This window comes from Euprymna scolopes, chromosome 27, assembly GCF_053919585.1.
Source record: "Euprymna scolopes isolate OS-2025 chromosome 27, ASM5391958v1, whole genome shotgun sequence".
NCBI classification, from domain to species: Eukaryota; Metazoa; Mollusca; class Cephalopoda; order Sepiida; family Sepiolidae; genus Euprymna; species Euprymna scolopes.
In genome coordinates, this window is record NC_136508.1 from 112,063,955 (window position 1) to 112,084,806 (window position 20,852).

Consider the following 20,852-nt stretch of genomic DNA (forward strand, 5'->3'; position numbering starts at 1 on the left):
AAAAATATAGATAAATTCCAAAAAATCACTTACCTATAAAAACTACTATTCGATGACTTTAAGACGGCCATATTATAGTCAGCTGGAGCACAGGCAAATGAAAGAGAGTTGCACAGGTTTGCAGTTCTAAGAAAAAAAAGCTTTGTTCATGGAATCTACGTTTAGGTTGATGCAGGGATAAATAGTGGGGGAAATTATTATGACATCATACCACTGAAGCCAGCATCCGATAAACTACATAAAAAAATTGTTAGCAGCAGACCAGAAGTGTCTCAATACATTGCCCATGTAGATGCTTTATAAATATTAGTTGTGAAAACCTTCAAACTGTTGAACCTAAGGAGAAAAGGGTCACTAGAAAAAGTTGAATCACATAATCCACTCTTTTAGTCGTTGTTTATGTATCTTTTACATCTTTGGTATCACAGATCCATAGAGCAGTTGAGAATGGAGTCAACTGTGAGTAGACTGTCAACCAACTGCGTGGTGTTACACAAGAGTAGTTGGTCTGCCAAAGTTAAATGGCATTCAATGCGCATGCGCCTACCATGACTTGTTGATCTAGTGCTTTTCATCGTTTTGCTAATCAGGTACAATCGTCAAAATACAAAATCATATTTTTGTACCTTTTGCCTTTTTCTAGACTAAGATAAAAAGGTATCAGTTGTCATTGCTTTAACTAACTTTAGTTTTTTATTACTTATATGAAGAGGTTTTGTGCTTTTTATGTAGTGACTTTCATATAAACAAGCTAACTTACTATTTCCTTAATTCAATTAACATGGATTCTAAAAACTAAATAAATTCTTCACTAAAGGGGATACATTGTTACAATGAACTTAGAAATATATAAAAAAAGTTTTTTTAAGATAATAGCACATTTTTAAAATCATCTTAGAAATATATACGAAAAATTATATTCTTTAAGTAATAAAAATGAGAACATTAAAGTCTAATAAGATAAACGATTATAGTTACAAATAATTTTATGTTAAACTGAATTGGAAGTAAGATGGATATTACTTTTATAAAACAGTAATTTTGAATAAAAGGATTTGACAAATTGAGAAATATATAAATAGAAAATATAGGATTCGACAAATTGAGAAATATATAAATAGAAAATATATGATTCGACAAATTGAGAAATATATAAATAGAAAATATAGGATTTGACAAATTGAGAAATATATAAATAGAAAATATAGGATTTGACAAATTGAGAAATATATAAATAGAAAATATATGATTCAACAAATTGAGAAATATATAAATAGAAAATATATGATTCGACAAATTGAGAAATATATAAATAGAAAATATATGATTCAACAAATTGAGAAATATATAAATAGAAAATATATGATTCGACAAATTGAGAAATATATAAATAGAAAATATAGGATTTGACAAATTGAGAAATATATAAATAGAAAATATAGGATTTAAAAAATTGAGAAATACATAAATAGGAAATATAGGATTTGACAAATTGAGAAATATATAAATAGAAAATATATGATTCAACAAATTGAGAAATATATAAATAGAAAATATATGATTCGACAAATTGAGAAATATATAAATAGAAAATATATGATTCAACAAATTGAGAAATATATAAATAGAAAATATATGATTCGACAAATTGAGAAATATATAAATAGAAAATATAGGATTTAAAAAATTGAGAAATACATAAATAGGAAATATAGGATTTGACAAATTGAGAAATATATAAATAGAAAATATATGATTCAACAAATTGAGAAATATATAAATAGAAAATATATGATTCGACAAATTGAGAAATATATAAATAGAAAATATAGGATTTGACAAATTGAGAAATATATAAATAGAAAATATAGGATTTGACAAATTGAGAAATATATAAATAGAAAATATATGATTCAACAAATTGAGAAATATATAAATAGAAAATATATGATTCGACAAATTGAGAAATATATAAATAGAAAATATAGGATTTGACAAATTGAGAAATATATAAATAGAAAATATAGGATTTGACAAAGTAAGTAATATATAAATAGAAAATATATGATTCGACAAATTGAGAAATATATAAATAGAAAATATAGGATTTGAAAAATTGAGAAATATATAAATAGAAAATATAGGATTCGACAAATTGAGAAATATATAAATAGAAAATATAGGATTTGACAAATTGAGAAATATATAAATAGAAAATATAGGATTTGACAAATTGAAAAATATATAAATAGAAAATATAGGATTTGACAAATTGAGAAATATATAAATAGAAAATATAGGATTTGACAAATTGAGAAATATATAAATAGAAAATATAGGATTTGACAAATTGAGAAATATATAAATAGAAAATATAGGATTTGACAAATTGAGAAATATATAAATAGAAAATGTATGATTTGAAAAATTGAGAAATACATAAATAGAAAATATAGGATTTGACAAATTGAGAAATATATAAATAGAAAATATAGGATTTGACAAATTGAGAAATATATAAATAGAAAATATAGATGTTCCAACCCTAACCTGTCCCAAGGAAAGAAAATGCCAGCATCAATCTACATGCCTTAGTTTTATTGAATACTTACATAAAAAGGTTGATATAAATTTCATAATCTTTTCATAGAATTTTAAATATTTAATCGTACCAATATTTACAGAACTAACATTCAACATGTTTATTAGTTAAACGCATCTGATTTAAATATTTCACGTTCATATGAATTAGACGTGAACAGATATTCATAGATAAAATATTCAAGGCGGTGTTTCTGTTAATTTCAGTCCAAACAAAACTTATTTCAATCTGGATGTGAAGGACTACTATTAAGTAAACGTAATATTACTAAGCGAGTAACATCCTGGCGTCTGTACACATAAATTTAAACTATAGCATTTCATTTGTCATGTAAGCAGATAACCTGTAGGAAATTGCAATCTTTCAGTCCAAAGGAGGCAACTTAGAGTAAAAATCTTTTTAACATATAGAGACGTCAGCAAGGATGGGAGTATCCTTTGTTTGCTTGCAGGGTTATTAGGAAGTATGCACTTCGAATGGGTGTAAAATTACTATAAATTAACCAATACACTTTGAATAAATGTACAATTACAATAAATTCATCAAAGTGGTTGGTCGCGTTCAATGCTGCCAAGACTAAACTAGTTTCATTCAATAATTACAAGAAACCCTCTCTACCATCCATAGAAATGGCCAACGACTCTTTTTCTGAGAGTCCATCTTTCAAACTCCTTGGCTTAACGTTCACAGGAAACATGAGTTGGAACAATTACATTGAAGGCATTGCCAGGGCCGCTGCAAGAAAGGTGGGCTCTCTCTACCGTGCTAGAAAACTACTAACACCCGAAAGTATCCTGTACCTCTATAAGGCCACCATTCGCCCATGTATGGAGTATTGCTGCCACATCTGCGCTGGTGCATCTGCTACTAGTCCCTCGCTCCTTGACAAGGTTAAAAAGAGAGTCGCAAACCTGATAGGCCCTGAACTGGCATCTAAGCTTCAGCCTCTGTCCCATCGACGAAATGTTGCATCGCTCTGCCTTTTCTACAAGTATTTTAGTGGTGAATGCTCTGACGAACTGCAATCACTTGTGCCCCCACGACGTGAGCACCCTCGACAAACCCGACAGGCTGCTAAATCCCACCCCCACACTGTAGAGATCCCTAGATGTAAAAGATCTTTTTACTCCAATAGTTTCTTCCCCAGAACCGCTAGACTCTGGAATTCCATTCCAGGTCCCTGCTTCCTCAACAGTACTGACATGCAGAAGTTGAAGTGTAACGTGAACCGACACCTTGCTGCCCAAATCCCTACGTAGTACCCCAGTAGTTGTTGCCCCTGATAGTAGCCCTCTACACCAAAGTGGCAATTTGCCCTGTTTGGGGTGAAAATGTAATAAAAAAAGTACTTTGTAATAGGTGTACAATTACAATAAATTCATAAATGTACTTTGAATGTGTGTACAATTACAATAAATTCATAAATGTACTTTGAATGGGTGTACAATTACAATAAATTCATAAATGTACTTTGAATAGGTGTACAATTACTATAAATTCATAAATGTACTTTGAATGGGTGTACAATTACTATAAATTCATAAATGTACTTTGAATGGTTGTACAATTACTATAAATTCATTAATGTACTTTGAATGGGTGTACAATTACTATAAATTCATAAATGTACTTTGAATGGGTGTACAATTACTATAAATTCATAAATGTACTTTGAATAGGTGTACAATTACTATAAATTCATAAATGTACTTTGAATAGGTGTACAATTACTATAAATTCATTACTGTACTTTGAATGGGTGTACAATTACTATAAATTCATTACTGTACTTTGAATGGGTGTACAATTACTATAAATTCATTAATGTACTTAGAATGGGTGTACAATTACAATAAATTCATAAATGTACTTTGAATGGGTATACAATTACTATAAATTCATAAATGTACTTTGAATGGTTGTACAATTACTATAAATTCATAAATGTACTTTGAATGGGTGTACAATTACTATAAATTCATAAATGTACTTTGAATGGTTGTACAATTACTATAAATTCATAAATGTACTTTGAATGGGTGTACAATTACTATAAATTCATAAATGTACTTTGAATAGGTGTACAATTACTATAAATTCATAAATGTACTTTGAATAGGTGTACAATTACTATAAATTCATTACTGTACTTTGAATGGGTGTACAATTACTATAAATTCATTACTGTACTTTGAATGGGTGTACAATTACTATAAATTCATTAATGTACTTAGAATGGGTGTACAATTACAATAAATTCATAAATGTACTTAGAATGGGTGTACAATTACAATAAATTCATTAATGTATTTGAATGGGTGTACAATTACAATAAATTCATAAATGTACTTTGAATAGGTGTACAATTACTATAAATTCATTACTGTACTTTGAATGGGTGTACAATTACTATAAATTCATTAATGTACTTAGAATGGGTGTACAATTACAATAAATTCATAAATGTACTTTGAATGGGTGTACAATTACTATAAATTCATTACTGTACTTTGAATGGGTGTACAATTACTATAAATTCATTACTGTACTTTGAATGGGTGTACAATTACTATAAATTCATAAATGTACTTTGAATGGGTGTACAATTACAATAAATTCATTAATGTATTTGAATGGGTGTACAATTACAATAAATTCATAAATGTACTTTGAATAGGTGTACAATTACAATAAATTCATTACTGTACTTTGAATGGGTGTACAATTACTATAAATTCATTAATGTACTTAGAATGGGTGTACAATTACAATAAATTAATAAATGTACTTTGAATGGGTGTACAATTACTATAAATTCATTACTGTACTTTGAATGGGTGTACAATTACTATAAATTCATTACTGTACTTTGAATGGGTGTACAATTACAATAAATTCATTAATGTATTTGAATGGGTGTACAATTACAATAAATTCATAAATGTACTTTGAATAGGTGTACAATTACAATAAATTCATTACTGTACTTTGAATGGGTGTACAATTACTATAAATTCATAAATGTACTTTGAATGGGTGTACAATTACAATAAATTCATTAATGTATTTGAATGGGTGTACAATTACTATAAATTCATTAATGTACTTAGAATGGGTGTACAATTACTATAAATTCATAAATGTACTTTGAATGGGTGTACAATTACCATAAATTCATTAATGTATTTGAATGGGTGTACAATTACCATAAATTCATTAATGTACTTTGAATGGGTGTACAATTACAATAAATTCATAAATGTATATTCTATTAAATTACTTGTAAAAAAGTCATAGGAGTGCAACATTTTTGTGACAGAGTGGCGCTTAGTGAGACTCTTTTTCAACCTTGTCTATGACGAAGATGATTTGGGTTGTTTTACCCACCAATATATTGCAACAATAACCAATGCATATGCTGATGTGGGCTTTGTAGACGTTTAGAATACTTTCAGTTAAAAGTAATTTTATTGTAATATTTGGAAACTCCACCTTTTGAAAAAATCTTTGTAATTTCCTCAAATTATTTCCATTATGGATAATTAGTAAAATAAACATTGATATTTAAAGACAGCTGAAGAATTAAAAAAAACTTTACAAATCTTTTATATTCATATGGATTAGACGTGAACGGATATATTGTCTCAAACAAACCTTAGATGAAATAATAGAATTGAGAAACTAACAAATACATAAGATAAACACAAAACCCTATAAAGATACAAAATAAAAATGTATAGAATTTCGTTGTAGCTTTTTTCAATCAAATTAGTTTCCTTTTGCATACTTATATAAAAATGATATGTATGGGCTTGAAGACAAAAACTTGGCTTCAATAAATACTTTTTACTAGACTTATTGTAATTTACTCTCATTGTTACCATAAGATACATATACATATATCGGATATATAATTTATATTAACATTCATATAAATATATATGTATATATATATAAACTTTATAACGTTTAAACTTATACATAAAATACTACAATATATAATACTAAAAATACAATATATACATATATTGTTTTATAATAATGTATATATGTATTACTACAAAATACAATATATATATATATTGTATTTTGTAGTATCTTATATATAAGTTTAAACGTGTTATTTCTCACTATCTTACTTAGTTTAATTTAAGACCTAAATCATCACAATGTTTCATATAATTTCAACTATAAATTTTCTTAAGCACAAGCTGTATCGACTGTCAAGTTAGAAAATATTTGGTCCCATTTCTGAAATGTATCCTATTATTTTTATATTACATGAATGTAGAGGTTGCAAGTTTAATCCAATAATATTGACAAAAGCAAAGAGATTACTAGTATGTGAATACCAATACTAAAAATACTGAATTATTTTATATTTTACAGATGTTCCTGATTGAGCGCTACTATTCAATTTTAATGGCGTATTATTTTTCTTATCATTACAAACATTTATTACGTTATTTGGAAGATTACAGCAACATATGTGGGAAGATTTCTTATACTGACATTATTATTTAACTTATTTTTGGAAACATGTGATATCATGACATATGTTAAAAGGAATATATTTTCTACAGCACTGGAAACTATGAAAAATATGAAGTTTGTAGATATAATTACTTTACCAAATACGATTGAGTAAGACATATAAATACACTGAAGAAATAACACTTTTTTGTAGAGTTTTGATATTCTTGTTCTCAATCATCAGATTTTCTAAACATATTATGTTACACACTACAGAAAAACGAAACTCTTGTGAAGTTTGAGTATAATCTTCTTTTAATAAATAAAAGATAGTGACAAAAATGAGTGATAACACTATGGAAAAGCCACATTATTGTGAAGTGTGTGATTTTTCCTCTTCTCGCAAATCAAAGTTAGTAATACATATGAGAACTCACACTGGAGAAAAGCCATATTCTTGTGAATTGTGTGAATATTCTTGCTCTGAAAAATCATATTTAATGAGACATATGCGAAGTCATACTGGGGAAAAGCCACATTCATGTGTAGTGTGTGGTTATTCTTGTTCTGAAAAATCATCGTTAATGAAACATATGAGACGTCACACTGGGGAAAAGCCATATACTTGTGAAGTATGCGGCTATACTTTTTCTGAAAAATCAAACTTAGTAAAACATATTAAAACTCACACTGGAGAAAAAACACATTCTTGTGAAGTTTGTGGATATTCTTTCTCTCAAAAATCAAAGTTAGTAAGACATATTAGGACTCACACTGGGGAAAAGCCATATTCCTGTGAATTATGTAAATATTCTTGTTCTCAAAAATCAACGCTAGTGACACATATGAGAACTCACACTGGAGAAAAGCCATATTCTTGTGAATTGTGTGGATTTTCTTTTTCTCTCAAATCATCGGTAGTGGCACATATGAGAACTCACACTGGGGAAAAGCCACATTCTTGTGAAGTGTGTGGATATTCCTTTTCTGTAAGATCACGTTTAGTGATACATATGAGAACTCATACTGGAGAAAAGCCACATTCTTGTGAACTGTGTGAATATTCTTATTCTCTAAAATCATCGTTAGTGAAACACATGAGAACTCACACTGGGGAAAAACCATATTCTTGTGAAGTTTGTGGATATTCTTGTTCTCAAAAATCAGCGTTAGTGGCACATATCAGAACTCACACTGGAGAAAAGCCATATTCTTGTGAAGTGTGTGGATATTCTTGTTCTGTAAATTCACATTTAGTGAGACATATGAGAACTCACACTGGAGGGACGCCATCGAGATCCAAACAAGAGAGTAAACCATCTGGTCTTCATGAATGATCTTAAGCTGTATCCTACCTCTGACACCGATCTGCACCAGCTTCTGCAGGTAGTACACATTCTCCAATGCCATCGGAATGAAGTTTTGCCCGGATAAATATAGAAAGTGTACACTCAGAACTTGGCAGAAGACTCACACAGAAAATATACAGCTTAATGAAAACATCGATATCAGGGATCTTGAAGAGCCCGAACCTTATAAGTACCTTGGCATTGAGGAAAATGAGAACATACAGCATGCCAAGATGAGGGAGAAAATGAGTAACGTATACGTATGCTGGGTGAGGAAAATATGCAAAATAGCTTACAAATAAAAATAAAATTACTCCCATCAACCAACTTCCTATGCCAGTAATGGTATCATTGATTGGGCACAAAGATACATCAACAAGCTAGATGTAAAGACAGGGGAGCTGCGAACACTTTATAAAGTAATGTGTGAAAATCAAGGTATGGCATGAGGGTCTCCTCAGGAAAATTAGATCATACGGTATCACTGGTAGAATACTTAACATAATTAATTCCTGCTTAGATAAGAGAAAAATAAAGGTTGTCCCCGACGGTCGTACATCTAAACAATATGATATAAACGTGGGAGTGCCCCAGGGGTCTATCTTTGGACCTCTACTGTTCCTTATATTCATAAATGACCTCCCCGAGAAAATTTCCTCTGAGAGGAGTATATATGCTGATGACACCACACTCTATAACAGGCACGACAGGAAAACAAATGAACACATATCTAAAGAAATAGCAGAAACAATAGAGGAGGACCTCCGATCTGTAGTGGAATGGGGACAAAAATGGATGGTCACGTTCAATGCCGCCAAGACTAAGCTAGTTTCATTCAATAATTACAAGAAACCTTCTCTACCACCTGTAGCAATGGCCAACGACTCTTTATCTGATAGTACATCTTTCAAGAACTTCCTCAGCAATAACAATAAGTGCAGAATCCGTAGCAAAGAATTACAGACAGTAAGCCACTTGACACCCAGTTGTAAAATCTGTTTAATAATACAGTTAAATGTATTTAAAAAATAGAGACGCATTTATTGTTTCACTACCAAACTATTTTATTAAACAACACAGATGAATGTATTGTCTCACTACCAAACTATTTCATTAAACAACACAGATGACTGTATTGTCTCACTACCAAACTATTTTATTACACAACACAGATGACTGTATTGTCTCACTACCAAACTATTTTATTAAATAACACAGATGAATGTATTGTCTCACTACCAAACTATTTTATTAAACAACACAGATAAATGTATTGTCTCACTACCAAACTATTCTATTAAACAATACAGATAAATGTATTGTCTCACTACCAAACTATTTTATTAAACAACACAGATAAATGTATTGTCTCACTACCAAACTATTTTATTAAACAATACAGATAAATGTATTGTCTCACTACCAAACTATTTTATTAAACAATACAGATGAATGCATTGTCTCACTACCAAACAATTCTATTAAACAATACAGATGAATGCATTGTCTCACTGCAAAACAATTCTATTAAACAATACAGATGAATGTATTGTCTCACTACCAAACAATTCTATTAAACAATACAGATGAATGTATTGTTTCACTAACAAACAATTCTATTAAACAATACAGATGAATGTATTGTCTCACTACCAAACAATTCTATTAAACAATACAGATGAATGTATTGTCTCACTACCAAACAATTCTATTAAACAATACAGATGAATGTATTGTCTCACTACCAAACAATTCTATTAAACAATACAGATGAATGTATTGTCTCACTGCAAAACAATTCTATTAAACAATACAGATGAATGTATTGTCTCACTACCAAACAATTCTATTAAACAATACAGATGAATGTATTGTCTCACTACCAAACTATTCTATTAAACAATACAGATGAATGTATTGTCTCACTGCAAAACAATTCTATTAAACAATACAGATGAATGTATTGTCTCACTAACAAACAATTCTATTAAACAATACAGATGAATGTATTGTCTCACTGCAAAACAATTCTATTAAACAATACAGATGAATGTATTGTCTCACTACCAAACAATTCTATTAAACAATACAGATGAATGTATTGTCTCACTACCAAACTATTCTATTAAACAATACAGATGAATGTATTGTCTCACTACCAAACAATTCTATTAAACAATACAGATGAATGTATTGTCTCACTACCAAACAATTCTATTAAACAATACAGATGAATGTATTGTCTCACTAACAAACAATTCTATTAAACAATACAGATGAATGTATTGTCTCACTGCAAAACAATTCTATTAAACAATACAGATGAATGTATTGTCTCACTACCAAACAATTCTATTAAACAATACAGATGAATGTATTGTCTCACTAACAAACAATTCTATTAAACAATACAGATGAATGTATTGTCTCACTAACAAACAATTCTATTAAACAATACAGATGAATGTATTGTCTCACTGCAAAACAATTCTATTAAACAATACAGATGAATGTATTGTCTCACTACCAAACAATTCTATTAAACAATACAGATGAATGTATTGTCTCACTAAAAAACAATTCTATTAAACAATACAGATGAATGTATTGTCTCACTAACAAACAATTCTATTAAACAATACAGATGAATGTATTGTCTCACTGCAAAACAATTCTATTAAACAATACAGATGAATGCATTGTCTCATTACCAAACAATTCTATTAAACAATACAGATGAATATATTGTCTCACTACCAAACAATTCTATTAAACAATACAGATGAATGTATTGTCTCACTGCAAAACAATTCTATTAAACAATACAGATGAATGTATTGTCTCACTACCAAACAATTCTATTAAACAATACAGATGAATGTATTGTCTCACTGCAAAACAATTCTATTAAACAATACAGATGAATGTATTGTCTCACTACCAAACAATTCTATTAAACAATACAGATGAATGTATTGTCTCACTGCAAAACAATTCTATTAAACAATACAGATGAATGTATTGTCTCACTACCAAACAATTCTATTAAACAATACAGATGAATGTATTGTCTCACTACCAAACAATTCTATTAAACAATACAGATGAATGTATTGTCTCACTGCAAAACAATTCTATTAAACAATACAGATGAATGTATTGTCTCACTACCAAACAATTCTATTAAACAATACAGATGAATATATTGTCTCACTACCAAACAATTCTATTAAACAATACAGATGAATGTATTGTCTCACTGCAAAACAATTCTATTAAACAATACAGATGAATGTATTGTCTCACTACCAAACAATTCTATTAAACAATACAGATGAATGTATTGTCTCACTGCAAAACAATTCTATTAAACAATACAGATGAATGTATTGTCTCACTACCAAACAATTCTATTAAACAATACAGATGAATGTATTGTCTCACTACCAAACTATTCTATTAAACAATACAGATGAATGTATTGTCTCACTGCAAAACAATTCTATTAAACAATACAGATGAATGTATTGTCTCACTACCAAACAATTCTATTAAACAATACAGATGAATGTATTGTCTCACTAACAAACAATTCTATTAAACAATACAGATGAATGTATTGTCTCACTAACAAACAATTCTATTAAACAATACAGATGAATGTATTGTCTCACTACCAAACAATTCTATTAAACAATACAGATGAATGTATTGTCTCACGTACAAACAATTCTATTAAACAATACAGATGAATGTATTGTCTCACTACCAAACAATTCTATTAAACAATACAGATGAATGTATTGTCTCACTACCAAACAATTCTATTAAACAATACAGATGAATGTATTGTCTCACTACAAACAATTCTATTAAACAATACAGATGAATGTATTGTCTCACTGCAAAACAATTCTATTAAACAATACAGATGAATGTATTGTCTCACTACCAAACAATTCTATTAAACAATACAGATGAATGTATTGTCTCACTACCAAACAATTCTATTAAACAATACAGATGAATGTATTGTCTCACTAACAAACAGTTCTATTAAACAATAAAGATGACTGTATTGTCTCACTACCAAACAATTCTATTAAACAATACAGATGAATGTATTGTCTCACTAACAAACAATTCTATTAAACAATACAGATGAATGTATTGTCTCACTACCAAACAATTCTATTAAACAATACAGATGAATGTATTGTCTCACTACCAAACAATTCTATTAAACAATACAGATGAATGTATTGTCTCACTACCAAACAATTCTATTAAACAATACAGATGAATGTATTGTCTCACTAACAAACAATTCTATTAAACAATACAGATGAATGTATTGTCTCACTACCAAACAATTCTATTAAACAATACAGATGAATGTATTATCTCACTAACAAACAATTCTATTAAACAATACAGATGAATGTATTGTCTCACTGCAAAACAATTTTATTAAACAATACAGATGAATGTATTGTCTCACTAACAAACAATTCTATTAAACAATACAGATGAATGTATTGTCTCACTACCAAACAATTCTATTAAACAATACAGATGAATGTATTGTCTCACTACCAAACAATTTTATTAAACAATACAGATGAATGTATTGTCACACTGCAAAACAATTCTATTAAACAATACAGATGAATGTATTGTTTCACTACCAAACAATTCTATTAAACAATACAGATGAATGTATTGTCTCACTACCAAACAATTCTATTAAACAATACAGATGAATGTATAGTCTCACTACCAAACAATTCTATTAAACAATACAGATGAATGTATTGTCTCACTACCAAACTATTCTATTAAACAATACAGATGAATGTATTGTCTCACTACCAAACTATTCTATTAAACAATACAGATGAATGTATTTTCTCACTACCAAACAATTCTATTAAACAATACAGATGAATGTATTGTCTCACTACCAAACAATTCTATTAAACAATACAGATGAATGTATTGTCTCACTACCAAACAATTCTATTAAACAATACAGATGAATGTATTGTCTCACTAACAAACAATTCTATTAAACAATACAGATGAATGTATAGTCTCACTACCAAACAATTCTATTAAACAATACAGATGAATGTATTGTCTCACTACCAAACTATTCTATTAAACAATACAGATGAATGTATTGTCTCACTACCAAACTATTCTATTAAACAATACAGATGAATGTATTTTCTCACTGCAAAACAATTCTATTAAACAATACAGATGAATGTATTGTCTCACTACCAAACAATTCTATTAAACAATACAGATGAATGTATTGTCTCACTAACAAACAATTCCATTAAACAATACAGATGAATGTATTGTCTCACTAACAAACTATTTTATTAAACAATACAGATGAATGTATTGTCTCACTACCAAACTATTTTATTAAACAACACAGATAAATGTATTGTCTCACTACCAAACTATTTTATTAAACAATACAGATAAATGTATTGTCTCACTACCAAACTATTCTATTAAACAATACAGATGAATGTATTGTCTCACTAACAAACAATTCTATTAAACAATACAGATGAATGTATTGTCTCACTAACAAACAATTCTATTAAACAATACAGATGAATGTATTGTCTCACTGCAAAACAATTCTATTAAACAATACGGATGAATGTATTGTCTTACTAACAAACAATTCTATTAAACAATACAGATGAATGTATTGTCTCACTGCAAAACAATTCTATTAAACAATACAGATGAATGTATTGTCTCACTACCAAACAATTCTATTAAACAATACAGATGAATGTATTGTCTCACTAACAAACAATTCTATTAAACAATACAGATGAATGTATTGTCTCCCTACCAAACTATTTTATTAAACAACACAGATAAATGTATTGTCTCACTACCAAACTATTTTATTAAACAATACAGATAAATGTATTGTCTCACTACCAAACTATTTTCTTAAACAATACAGATGAATGCATTGTCTCACTACCAAACTATTCTATTAAACAATACAGATGAATGTATTGTCTCACTAACAAACAATTCTATTAAACAATACAGATGAATGTATTGTCTCACTAACAAACAATTCTATTAAACAATACAGATGAATGTATTGTCTCACTGCAAAACAATTCTATTAAACAATACAGATGAATGTATTGTCTAACTACCAAACAATTCTATTAAACAATACAGATGAATGTATTGTCTCACTAACAAACAATTCTATTAAACAATACAGATGAATGTATTGTCTCACTGCAAAACAATTCTATTAAACAATACAGATGAATGTATTGTCTCACTACCAAACAATTCTATTAAACAATACAGATGAATGTATTGTCTCACTAACAAACAATTCTATTAAACAATACAGATGAATGTATTGTCTCACTAACAAACAATTCTATTAAACAATACAGATGAATGTATTGTCTCACTGCAAAACAATTCTATTAAACAATACAGATGAATGCATTGTCTCACTACCAAACAATTCTATTAAACAATACAGATGAATGTATTGTCTCACTAACAAACAATTCTATTAAACAATACAGATGAATGTATTGTCTCACTGCAAAACAATTCTATTAAACAATACAGATGAATGTATTGTCTCACTGCAAAACAATTCTATTAAACAATACAGATGAATGTATTGTCTCACTACCAAACAATTCTATTAAACAATACAGATGAATGTATTGTCTCACTACCAAACTATTCTATTAAACAATACAGATGAATGTATTGTCTCACTGCAAAACAATTCTATTAAACAATACAGATGAATGTATTGTCTCACTACCAAACAATTCTATTAAACAATACAGATGAATGTATTGCCTCACTAACAAACAATTCTATTAAACAATACAGATGAATGTATTGTCTCACTAACAAACAATTCTATTAAACAATACAGATGAATGTATTGTCTCACTAACAAACACTTCTATTAAACAATACAGATGAATGTATTGTCTCACTAACAAACAATTCTATTAAACAATACAGATGAATGTATTGTCTCACTGCAAAACAATTCTATTAAAAAATACAGATGAATGTATTGTCTCACTACCAAACTATTCTATTAAACAATACAGATGAATGTATTGTCTCACTACCAAACTAATCTATTAAACAATACAGATGAATGTTGTGTCTCACTACCAAACAATTCTATTAAACAATACAGATGAATGTATTGTCTCACTACCAAACAATTCTATTAAACAATACAGATGAATGTATTGTCTCACTAACAAACAATTCTATTAAACAATACAGATGAATGTATTGTCTCACTAACAAACAATTCTATTAAACAATACAGATGAATGTATTGTCTCACTAACAAACAATTCTATTAAACAATACAGATGAATGTATTGTCTCACTGCAAAACAATTCTCTTAAACAATACAGATGAATGTATTGTCTCACTACCAAACAATTCTATTAAACAATACAGATGAATGTATTGTCTCACTAACAAACAATTCTATTAAACAATACAGATGAATGTATTGTCTCACTACCAAACTATTTTATTAAACAACACAGATAAATGTATTGTCTCACTACCAAACTATTTTATTAAACAATACAGATAAATGTATTGTCTCACTACCAAACAATTCTATTAAACAATACAGATGAATGCATTGTCTCACTACCAAACTATTCTATTAAACAATACAGATGAATGTATTGTCTCACTACCAAACAATTCTATTAAACAATACAGATGAATGTATTGTCTCACTAACAAACAATTCTATTAAACAATACAGATGAATGTATTGTCCCACTGCAAAACAATTCTATTAAACAATACAGATGAATGTATTGTCTAACTACCAAACAATTCTATTAAACAATACAGATGAATGTATTGTCTCACTAACAAACAATTCCATTAAACAATACAGATGAATGTATTGTCTAACTACCAAACAATTCTATTAAACAATACACATGAATATATTGTCTCACTAACAAACAATTCTATTAAACAATACAGATGAATGTATTGTCTCACTGCAAAACAATTCTATTACACAATACAGATGAATGTATTGTCTCACTACCAAACAATTCTATTAAACAATACAGATGAATGTATTGTCTCACTAACAAACAATTCTATTAAACAATACAGATGAATGTATTGTCTCACTAACAAACAATTCTATTAAACAATACAGATGAATGTATTGTCTCACTGCAAAACAATTCTATTAAACAATACAGATGAATGCATTGTCTCATTACCAAACAATTCTATTAAACAATACAGATGAATGTATTGTCTCACTACCAAACAATTCTATTAAACAATACAGATGAATGTATTGTCTCACTACCAAACAATTCTATTAAACAATACAGATGAATGTATTGTCTCACTAACAAACAATTCTATTAAACAATACAGATGAATGTATTGTCTCGCTAACAAACAATTCTATTAAACAATACAGATGAATGTATTGTCTCACTACCAAACAATTCTATTAAACAATACAGATGAATGTATTGTCTCACTAACAAACAATTCTATTAAACAATACAGATGAATGTATTGTCTCACTAACAAACAATTCTATTAAACAATACAGATGACTGTATTGTCTCACTACCAAACAATTCTATTAAACAATACAGATGAATGTATTGTCTCACTAACAAACAATTCTATTAAACAATACAGATGAATGTATTGTCTCACTACCAAACAATTCTATTAAACAATACAGATGAATGTATTGTCTCACTAACAAACACTTCTATTAAACAATACAGATGAATGTATTGTCTCACTACCAAACAATTCTATTAAACAATACAGATGAATGTATTGTCTCACTAACAAACAATTCTATTAAACAATACAGATGAATGTATTGTCTCACTACCAAACAATTCTATTAAACAATACAGATGAATGTATTGTCTCACTAACAAACAATTCTATTAAACAATACAGATGAATGTATTGTCTCACTGCAAAACAATTTTATTAAACAATACAGATGAATGTATTGTCTCACTAACAAACAATTCTATTAAACAATACAGATGAATGTATTGTCTCACTACCAAACAATTCTATTAAACAATACAGATGAATGTATTGTCTCACTACCAAACAATTTTATTAAACAATACAGATGAATGTATTGTCACACTGCAAAACAATTCTATTAAACAATACAGATGAATGTATTGTTTCACTACCAAACAATTCTATTAAACAATACAGATGAATGTATTGTCTCACTACCAAACAATTCTATTAAACAATACAGATGAATGTATAGTCTCACTACCAAACAATTCTATTAAACAATACAGATGAATGTATTGTCTCACTACCAAACTATTCTATTAAACAATACAGATGAATGTATTGTCTCACTACCAAACTATTCTATTAAACAATACAGATGAATGTATTTTCTCACTGCAAAACAATTCTATTAAACAATACAGATGAATGTATTGTCTCACTACCAAACAATTCTATTAAACAATACAGATGAATGTATTGTCTCACTAACAAACAATTCCATTAAACAATACAGATGAATGTATTGTCTCACTAACAAACTATTTTATTAAACAATACAGATGAATGTATTGTCTCACTACCAAACTATTTTATTAAACAACACAGATAAATGTATTGTCTCACTACCAAACTATTTTATTAAACAATACAGATAAATGTATTGTCTCACTACCAAACTATTTTATTAAACAATACAGATGAATGTATTGTCTCACTAACAAACAATTCTATTAAACAATACAGATGAATGTATTGTCTCACTAACAAACAATTCTATTAAACAATACAGATGAATGTATTGTCTCACTGCAAAACAATTCTATTAAACAATACGGATGAATGTATTGTCTCACTACTAAACAATTCTATTAAACAATACAGATGAATGTATTGTCTCACTACCAAACTATTCTATTAAACAATACAGATGAATGTATTGTCTCACTACCAAACAATTCTATTAAACAATACAGATGAATGTATTGTCTCACTACCAAACAATTCTATTAAACAATACAGATGAATGTATTGTCTCACTAACAAACAATTCTATTAAACAATACAGATGAATGTATTGTCTCACTAACAAACAATTCTATTAAACAATACAGATGAATGTATTGTCTCACTAACAAACAATTCTATTAAACAATACAGATGAATGTATTGTCTCACTGCAAAACAATTCTATTAAACAATACAGATGAATGTATTGTCTCACTACCAAACAATTCTATTAAACAATACAGATGAATGTATTGTCTCACTAACAAACAATTCTATTAAACAATACAGATGAATGTATTGTCTCACTACAAAACTATTTTATTAAACAACACAGATAAATGTATTGTCTCACTACCAAACTATTTTATTAAACAATACAGATAAATGTATTGTCTCACTACCAAACTATTTTATTAAACAATACAGATGAATGCATTGTCTCACTACCAAACTATTCTATTAAACAATACAGATGAATGTATTGTCTCACTACCAAACAATTCTATAAAACAATACAGATGAATGTATTGTCTCACTAACAAACAATTCTATTAAACAATACAGATGAATGTATTGTCTCACTACCAAACTATTTTATTAAACAATACAGATGAATGTATTGTCTCACTACCAAACTATTCTATTAAACAATACAGATGAATGCATTGTCTCACTACCAAACTATTCTATTAAACAATACAGATGAATGTATTGTCTCACTACCAAACAATTCTATTAAACAATACAGATGAATGTATTGTCTTACTACCAAACAATTCTATTAAACAATACAGATGAATGTATTGTCTCACTACCAAACAATTCTATTAAACAATACAGATGAATGTATTGTCTCACTACCAAACAATTCTATTAAACAATACAGATGAATGTATTGTCTCACTAACAAACAATTCCATTAAACAATACAGATGAATGTATTGTCTCACTAACTAACTATTTTATTAAACAATACAGATGAATGTATTGTCTCACTACCAAACTATTTTATTAAACAACACAGATAAATGTATTGTCTCACTACCAAACTATTTTATTAAACAATACAGATAAATGTATTGTCTCACTACCAAACTATTTTATTAAACAATACAGATGAATGTATTGTCTCACTAACAAACAATTCTATTAAACAATACAGATGAATGTATTGTCTCACTAACAAACAATTCTATTAAACAATACAGATGAATGTATTGTCTCACTAACAAACAATTCTATTAAACAATACAGATGAATGTATTGTCTCACTGCAAAACAATTCTATTAAACAATACAGATGAATGTATTGTCTCAGTACCAAACAATTCTATTAAACAATACAGATGAATGTATTGTCTCACTAACAAACAATTCTATTAAACAATACAGATGAATGTATTGTCTCACTGCAAAACAATTCTATTAAACAATACAGATGAATGTATTGTCTCACTACCAAACAATTCTATTAAACAATACAGATGAATGTATTGTCTCACTACCAAACAATTCTATTAAACAATACAGATGAATGTATTGTCTCACTACCAAACAATTCTATTAAACAATACAGATGAATGTATTGTCTCACTGCAAAACAATTCTATTAAACAATACAGATGAATGCATTGTCTCATTACCAAACAATTCTATTAAACAATACAGATGAATGTATTGTCTCACTAACAAACAATTCTATTAAACAATACAGATGAATGTATTGTCTCACTACCAAACAATTCTATTAAACAATACAGATGAATGTATTGTCTCACTGCAAAACAATTCTATTAAACAATACAGATGAATGTATTGTCTCACTACCAAACTATTCTATTAAACAATACAGATGAATGTATTGTCTCACTACCAAACAATTCTATTAAACAATACAGATGAATGTATTGTCTCACTACCAAACAATTCTATTAAACAATACAGATGAATGTATTGTCTCACTACCAAACAATTCTATTAAACAATACAGATGAATGTATTGTCTCACTAACAAACAATTCTATTAAACAATACAGATGAATGTATTGTCTCACTGCAAAACAATTCTATTAAACAATACGGATGAATGTATTGTCTCACTAACAAACAATTCTATTAAACAATACAGATGAATGTATTGTCTCACTACCAAACTATTCTATTAAACAATACAGATGAATGTATTGTCTCACTACCAAACAATTCTATTAAACAATACAGATGAATGTATTGTCTCACTACCAAACAATTCTATTAAACAATACAGATGAATGTATTGTCTCACTAACAAACAATTCTA